Source organism: Vulpes vulpes, chromosome 3 (assembly GCF_048418805.1).
Source record: "Vulpes vulpes isolate BD-2025 chromosome 3, VulVul3, whole genome shotgun sequence".
Taxonomy (NCBI): Eukaryota; Metazoa; Chordata; class Mammalia; order Carnivora; family Canidae; genus Vulpes; species Vulpes vulpes.
Genome location: NC_132782.1, coordinates 126,037,965 through 126,047,377, shown reverse-complemented (window position 1 = coordinate 126,047,377; position 9,413 = coordinate 126,037,965). Strand labels below are relative to the sequence as shown.

The window sequence follows — 9,413 nt, the reverse complement described above, 5'->3', positions numbered from 1 at the left end:
CATCAACCTACTGTACCATATATATAAAAATATATAATATAATAATAATGAATACATGATATAATAATAAAAGAATTATAATTTATAATTACTATACATCTGAATAATCTACCAACAACAGCTGAATATGCTATTTTCATATTTTATGTGGGACATTCACCAAGATAGACCATATTCATGCTCATTCATAAGATAAATCTCAGCAATTAAAAAAAATTAAATCATAAAACTTGACTACTGTGAATTTAAGTTAAAAATCATAACAGAAATCTTCCTAGAAAACCTTAATATTTGGAGATTAAACAATACATTTCTAAATATTTTTTTATCAAAGAAGAAATTAAAAGAAAGAATATATTTTGAAATGAATTAACTAAATGAAAATACAACATGAATATCCATGAAATGCAGGTAAAGCAGTAACTAAAGAGCAATATATAACTATAAATGTTGACATTATAAAAAGAAATAACTAAAATGAATTATCTAAGCTTTCACCTTAAGAAGCTGGGGGAAAAAAGCTAAAAATAAAAATAAAAAAAATAAATTTTTTTAAATGTTAAAGTTTTTATTGAAATTCCAGTTAGTTAACATACAGTATAATATTAGTTGTGGGTATAGAATTTAGTGATTCAACACTCCATACAATACCAGGTACTCATCACAAGGACATTCCTCAATCTCCATCACCTGTTTAACCCACCCACCTCCCCTCTTGTAACCATCAGTTTGTTCTTAATAGTTAAGTATCTGTTTCTTGGTTAGCCTCTCTCTATTTCCCTATGATCATTTGTTTTTTAAATTCCACATATGAGGGGCACCTGGATGGCTCAGTGTTGAGCATCTGCCTTCGACTCAGGTCATGATCCCAGGGTCCTGGGATTGAGTCCCGCATCAGGCTCCCCAATGGGAGCCTGCTTTTCCCTCTGCTTATGTCTCTGCCTCTCTCTCTCTCTGCACCACTCATGAATAAATAAATAAAATCTTTAAAAAATAAAATCCACATATGAGAAAAATCAAGAGCACAAGAAACAGCAAGTATTGGCAAAGGTGTGGAGAAAGAGGAACCCTCTTGCACTGTTGGGAATGTTACCTGGTGCAGCTACTCAGAAAAACAGTATGGAAGTTCCTCAAAAAAGTTAAAAAATACTAGCTATTTGCCTAAAGAATACAAAAATACTAATTCAAAGAGATAAAGAATTTTTTAAAAGCAAAACCACATGTTATTTCTTTGAAAATGTAAACAAAATTAATAAACTCCTGTTAGACTGAAGAAGAAAAAGAGGGAGAACACAACTTATTAATTAAGGAACATAAAAGGGGTTCTTGATACAGATTGTATAGACATTAGAAGGACAATAATAGAAAGCTATAAACTTAATAAATTCAATAACCTAGATCAATAAAACTTTCATTTAAAAACAAAATTATCAAAACTGCTTCAAAAAACTTAAAAATCTGAATACGCACATATCTGTTAAAGAAATTGGAATTGTGATACATAAGCTTCCTACAAAAAACTCTCAGCCCAGAAAATTTCAATGGTGATTAATATCAAGTCGTTTTTATCTTTAAAATAAAACTTTATCTCAAGTTTTATTTAACATTTAAACATCAATTGTAGGGGTGCTTGGGTGGGTCAGTCAGGTAGGCATTTGCCTTCAGCTCAGGTCATGATCTCAGAGTTCTGGGATCGAGCCCTCAATAAGGCTCTCTGCTTAGCAGGTAGCTGCTTCTCCCTCTCTCCTTCGTGCTTGTGTGTTCCATCTCTCTCTCTCTCTGACACATACACTCTCATATGAATACATAAAATCTTTTTAAAAAGATAAACATCAATAATAATTTACCATTTTAACAAAATAAGGAGAATATTTACAGAATAATCTCAATAGATGTAGAAAATCATCTAACAGAATTTGACATCCATTGATGATGAGCCCTTGGAAAAACAAAACAAACAAACAAAAAAATGAAACAGGATGGCCACCTAGGTGGCTCAGTTAAGCCTGGGAATCTTGATTTTGGTTCAGGTCATGATCTCAGGATGGTGAGATGGAGCCTCATGTTGGGCTCCCTGCTCATTGGGGAGACTGCTTGAAATTCTCTCTATCCCTGTCTCCCTGCCCCTCCCATCCCATGCTTTCTCTCTAAAATAAATAAATCTTAAAAAAAAAAGTAACAAGAGGGAGTCTCTTTAATTGGATATAGAGTTTTATTTAAAATCTTTTTTTAACCTCATAATTAATAGTGAAACACTGGATGCTTTCCTGTTAATATTAGGAACAAGTAAGTCTTATTTAGTACAATATATAAGAATACAGAAAAAGAAGCACACAAATTATTTTCTAAAGTAGCTGCACCTTTTACAAACCCACCAGCAACATGTGAGGTTTGTTATTTTACCACATCCTTATCAACTTGTTTCCTGTATGAAACATATATGTATATTTTCATAAATATTTCTGCAAATATACAATAGGTATATTTTTATAAATAGTTTATAAATATAAAAAATATAAATATAAAAAGAGGCATACAACTTGGAAATAAAAGTGTAGAAATCTCTTATTCTTTATCCAGATGATAGAAAATACATTAACACTCCTAAGAAATCTGTGAAAAATCCAGGAGAAGTAAAAAGTAAGCTTGTATGGTCACAAGATTAGAGGCCTCATATAGAAAACGCAATTGCATTTCTGTATTAGTAATGAAAAATTAGAAACTGAAATTTTAAAAATATGATTTATAATATCATTACAAAACATGAATATTTTCTGGGTAGCAATATGTACAAGATCTACACAATGACAACTGTAAACCATGGCTGAGAAAAGACTGAAATAAATGAAGAGATATATTCGTGGATTGAAAGAATCAGTATTTTCATTTTTTTTTTAAGTAAGGTCCATGTCTAGGGTGGATTCCAACACAGGGCTTGAACTTGAACTTGATTAAGACCTGAGCTGAGATCAAGAGCCAGACACTTAACTGACTGAGCCACCCAAGCATCCTGGAAAAGCCAGTATTTTTAAAATATCGTCTACCAAATTGATCAAGTGATTTAAGACAGTCTTGATCAAAAGCCCAGCAAGACTTTTTATAGAAATTGACAAGTTGATTCTAAAATTAATATTGAAATTGCAAGAAGCCAGATAGACAAAACAATTTTGAAAAAAGCAGAAAAAACTTGGAGGAGTTATACCATCTTATTTCAAGATTCACGTCATAGCTACAACCATGAAGACAGTACAATATTGGTATGAGGTTAGGTATATAAATCAATGCAATTAAATTGAGAATTTAGAAGAAGATCCACAATGTATAGCAAATTATTTTTTTAAGTTGACAAGGTAATTTTGTGGATAATGGATAATATTTTCAACAAATGGGCCTGGAAAAAATACATATCCATATGTAAGAAAATGAATCTGATCTTGATGAACTTTATCTCCCTCCACATGCAAAAAAATAATAATTTAATAAAGTTCATAAAAGCCAAATTATAAAACACATAGAAGAAAATATAGGAGAAAATCTTCATTATTTGGGGACATATTAAGATTTCTCAGCTAGGGATCCCTGGGTGGCGCAGCGGTTTGGCGCCTGCCTTTGGCCCAGGGCGCGATCCTGGAGACCCGGGATCGAATCCCACGTCAGGCTCCCGGTGCATGGAGCCTGCTTCTCCCTCTGCCTGTGTCTCTGCCTCTCTCTCTCTCTTTGTGTGTGACTATCATAAATAAATAAAAAATTAAAAAAAAAAGATTTCTCAGCTAAAACAAATAGCACTTTTAAAAAATAGTAAGTTCTTTTTCTTTTAAGAGAGAGAGAGAGAATAGTGGGGGGGTGGAGGGGTGGGGGGGTGGGAGACAGAGAAAGAATCTTAAGCAGGCTCCATACCCAGCATAGAGCCAATGAGGGACTTGATCTCATGACCCTGAAATCATGACCTGAGCCATAATCAAGAGTTAGATGCTTAACAGACTGACCAACCTAGGCACCCCTAAAAATGATAAATTGGTCTTAATCAAAATGAAAACCTTCTGTTCTTCAAAAGACATGGTACGAAAATGAGAAAGCAAGCCACAAACTGGGAAAAAGTATTTACGATACATTTATCTGATGAAAGACTTGTATCCAAACTAGATAGATAGATTAAGATGATGATAGAAGATAGGTAAGTAGGTAGGTAAGTAGGTAGGTAGAGGTAGATAAATGATATAGACACTAGATATAGATGTAGTTACAAACTCTTACAACTGTATAAGAAGCAAACTAAATTTGTTTAAGTAGCAGAAGTTTGAATGGAAGCTCAGAAAAGAAGATATAAAAATGGTCAATGAAAACAGGTAAAGATGCCCACATCCATCATCAGAGAAATGCAAATTAAAACTATAATAAAATAACTTACACATTCACTAGAATGGCAAAATGTAAATGACTGATGATACCAAGTGTTTGTAAGAATGTTGAGCAACTGGAAATTTCTATATTAGTGTAGGAAATATAAAATTGTATAACCTGTTTGCTCCATTTGGCAATCTATCTGACAATAAAGTTTGACCTAGAGATTCTACTGTTAAGTTGCTGCGCCCCCCAATATGAAAAATATGTGCACATTAAATTTTGTACACAAATGTTTATGAAAACTTTATTCAAATATCAAAAAGTAAAAATAACTCATATCCATGAATAGGTTTGTTGATAAATGAATTGTATTTTTACAATTGAATACTACTCAGCAATAAAAAAGGATGAACTATCAATAAATACAAAAACATGATTGAATCAGGGTACAAATGAATACATACTGTCCAATTTCATTTATGTGAAACCTAACAAGCACCATATCTATTACATAGTAACAGAAACCAGATCAATGGCTTCCAGGTGCTAAAAGATGGGTATGAGAATTATTTGGTAAGGCTTAAGGGAATGCTTGGAGAGGTAAAAGTATTTTTTATCTCTAATGTGGAGGTGATTTACAGATGTACAAATTTATTAAAGCATAGTGATGTCTACACTTAAAATGGGTACATTTTGTTATGTAAATTATATCTCAATAAGTTGATTTAAAAATATTAGAGTAGATAAAATTTTTGAAAATAGGCATAGATTTGTCAAATTACTATGTTGTACACCTGAAATTAATGTAACATTGTATGTCAACTATGCTTCAATAAAAAATATTGATAATAGGCTTCGGAAAAATAGATGTTTCAAACATATTGCCTGATATATGAAATGTGTAACTTTAAACTGAGGCAATTTCATAATATTTTTTCACAATATTTTTCAAAAATTAAATATATATGTATACACATTTTCTGACTCAGTACTTCCAGAATAAAGAATGTATACTAGAGATACACACTTCCGTGTTCAATGTGACATATGTATAAGGTTTTCATTCCATAACTGTTTGTAATAGTAAAAAAAAAGAAAGAACCCAAATGTCTGTCAATAGAAGATTGGTTAGTAAAACAAATGAGGATATATTCATTTAATGGAATACTATCCAGCTATATATGTAAAAAAAATATGACAATGTCCTTTATTTTTGAAGTGGAATAATCTGTAAGACACACTATTTTTAAAAAGCAAGGTGCAGATCAATTTTTATAGTACACTGTGTTGGGCTTATAATGTATTTGCTTGTGAGTGCTTAAAGTTCTCAGGGGGGATCTTCTAAATGGAAAACACTGGGAGTCAGAAGTTGGAGGAGAATTTTTAATGAATACAGTTCTAAACTTTCTGACTTTGAACCATTTAAAAAATAAATAGAATTAAAAGACAATATGGGGCACCTGTCTAGCTCAGTCAGTAGAGCATGCAACTCTTGATCTCAGGGTTCTGAGTTTGAGCAAAATTAAGTGCAACTGGCGGAAACCCAGAGGCATTGACAATAGGGTACACAGAAGATTCAAGGGCCAGATCTTGATGCCCGACACTAGTTATGGGAGCAACAAGAAAACAAAGCACATGCTGCCCAGTGGCTTCGGGAAGTTCCTAGTCCACAGCTCAAGGAGCTGGAAGGGCTGCCAATGTGTAACAAATCTTATTGTGCAGAGATTGCTCACAACGTATCCTCCAAGAACCTCAAAGCCATTGTGGAAAGAGCAGCCCAGCTGGCCATCAGAGTCACAAATCCCAATGCCAGGCTGCATAGCGAAGAAAATGAATACACAGCTTATGTGTGTGTCATATTTGTGTTAATAAAAGCATAAAACTAAAAAAAGAAACCCATGTTGGGTGTAGAGATTACCTAATAATAAAACAATCTTTCAAAAAAAATAAAATGCCATTGGTATATGAATAAACAAAATAGACGAAGAAGTGGAGTATTGTTAAGCAACAGACTCATGAATTTTTGCAAATTGATATCAAAGTAAAGAAGTCACTCAAATGATGAAGATAGAATTGGCTATTTCATAAACAGTGTTAGAGAGTTGAAAAAAATAAGACCTGAATTTTGTGAGTAATCTTTTCAAAATCAGGTACCTCAAAAGGAAATTCAAACTGGTTTCAGATAATTTATTGGCTTACCTAACAAATGTTTAGGGAAGTACTGAGTTCCCGTGTGGCTTGATGCCATGCCACAATACATACAGTATTATCCAGATCTGATTCTCTTACTCTCTTGGTTTTATTTTGCTTTTATTCTGTGTGCTGGTTTCATTGTTAGACAAGGTCTATGCCTAAACTACAGTAGCTCTAAACATCATATGTCTCTTTTCATATCCAATGAATAGTATTATCATTTAAAATGAGTGAAATAAGTCAATCAGAGAAGGACAAACAGTGTATGTTCTCATTCATTTGGGGAATATAAATAATAGTGAAAGGGAATATAAAGGAAGGGAAAAGAAATGTTGGGAAATATCAGGAAGGGAGACAGAACATAAAGACTCCTAACTCGGGGAAACGAACTAAGGGTGGTGGAAGGGGAGGAGGGCGGGTGTTGGAGGGAATGGGTGACGGGCACTGAGGTGGACACTTGACGGGATGAGCACTGGGTGTTTTTCTGTATGTTGGTAAATTGAACACCAATAAAAATTAATTAAAAAAATAAAATGAACTGAATTTCATCTATCAAATATAATTCATGATATTAGTAGACTTAAAGAGAAAAAATATGTAATTTTTACAATTGAGGCTAACGAGGCATTTGATAAAAAGCAAACTATAGTTTTCCAAAAGGCATTAGCAAATTAGGAATAGAAGAAGACTATCTTGGGGCACCAGTGTGGCTCAGTCTGTTGAACATCTGACTTTTTTTATTATTTTTTAAAATTTTTGAACATCTGACTCTTGATTTCAGCTCAGGTCATGACTCAGGGTTGTGAGATGGAGCCCCGTGTCAGGCTTCTTGCTCAGTGGAGAGTCTACTTGAGATTCTCTCTCTCCCTCTGCCTCTCCCCCACCCCGAGCATACACTGTCTCTCTCCTCCCTCCCTCTCTCAATAAATAAATAAATAAATAAATCTTTAAAAAATGAAAAATACTATCTTTAACATAGTAAGGTATATATACCAAAGCCTACAACAAACTTTGTATCTAATAGAAATACTTCTAATGCATTTGCTTTAAGATGAGGAACAGTGGTAACACTGCTACTATTTAACATGCTATTGGAGGTTCTGGCAAAGACTATAAAGGAAGAGAAAGAAATAAGCATTAGAAAGTAATACATAAAATTGACATAATTTTCAGATAATGTGAATATCTACTTAAGAGAGATTTGGTTCTCTACACCAAGAGCCAAATAGAAATTAAGAGGATAACTCAATGGCAACAGTAACAATAAATTGCCTGGGAATAGCCTTAAAAGAATACATAAGATCTCTGTGGACAAAGCCTCAAAGCTCTAAATAACATAGATGAAGATTTAAATCAGTGGTGTTCCATGCTCTTGGATAATATGTCTCAGTATTATAAAAAGTCTCTGCTGTCTAAATCAACCTAAATATTCAAGGGAACCACAAACAAAATTTGATGTATTTTCTGAGGAATACTCTATAGTGTACTTTAAAGTAAGAAATGACCTACAAATAGTTAATTCAACCTTTAAAAACAAAAGAGGGGCTTTAGCCTCCCTTGGCTTGTGGAAGAACATGGTGGATGGGCTCGTACAGCTGCAGGACGTGATGAATTCCCTTGCAGATCAGTTTTCTAATGCCATTGGAGTGTCTTAGCACTGTAGCCCTCCTGCTTCTTTACTAACATTCAGACAGCAATTAACCAAGATCAGTCAGCTAATCCTACCGAAGAATACGTCCAGTTTTTTGCAGCATGGATGGCATGAGCAGCAAAGACATTGATGTTTTGATAGATTCATTACCCAGCGAAGAATCTGCAGCTGCTCTACAGGCTGCTAGCTTGTATAAACTGGAAGAAGAAAACCATGAAGCTGCTTCATGTCTGGAAGATATTGTTTATCAAGGGGACATGCTTCTGGAAAACAAACAAAATGTACTTGCTGATATTGCACAATCACAACTGAAGACAGAGAGTGATACCCATAGCCAGTCTCTTCCAGATTCATAGTACCAGTATATACCATGTGGCTGGGAAAAGAACTATTTGAGTGCCTTGAAGAATTCTGCATCAGGGGTGCCAGGGTGGCTCAGCTGGTTAAGTGTCTTCCTTCAGCTCAGGTCATGATCTCAGGGTCCTGGGATCAAGCCCCACATCGAGCTCCCCTCTTGGCAGACAGCCTGCTTCTCCCTCTGCCTCTGCCCCTCCCCTCTGCCTGTGCACTCTCTCTCTTTCTCTCAAATAAATAAAATCTTAAAAAAAAATTATTCATCAGATTTAGATGTAAGCCTTACCAGCAGTTACAGAAACATTAAGCACTATGACACATGTTATCTTTTTAGCTGTTTTTAATAGTCTATTTTCACTCTTGATAAATAAGCCTCTAAAACTCCAATTGAACTAGCTTTAAACCATCATTATACTATCATTTTTTATTATCAGAATGAAATTATTGAGGCAGATATTACATTAATGGTTGTAATTAAATAGATGTACTTTAAATTAAAAAAAAACAAAAATAAAAAAAGGAAACTTACTCTACCAGATATATTAAGATATTCTACAAAATAGCAATAACTGTTAAATGCTATTGGTACAGTAACATATAAATGAACCCCAGACTATTCCAATGAGTCTATATCTATATGTATATCTATATCTTTTTTTTAAATTTTTATTTATTTATCATAGTCACACAGAGAGAGAGAGAGAGGCAGAGAGAGAAGCAGGCTCCATGCACCGGGAGCCTGACGTGGGATTCGATCCCGGGTCTCCAGGATTGTGCCCTGGGCCAAAGGCAGGCGCCAAACCGCTGCGCCACCCAGGGATCCCCTCTATATCTATATCTATATTAACTTAATGTACAATAAAGGCAGCAG

The 9,413-nt window shown here is 34.1% G+C and overlaps 1 pseudogene; it reads left to right on the top strand.

Moving 5' to 3' along the window:
• Positions 1–8,111: 8,111 nt before the first annotated feature.
• LOC112918391 (mediator of RNA polymerase II transcription subunit 21 pseudogene) lies at positions 8,112–8,544 on the top strand (annotated as a pseudogene).
• Positions 8,545–9,413: the final 869 nt, after the last annotated feature.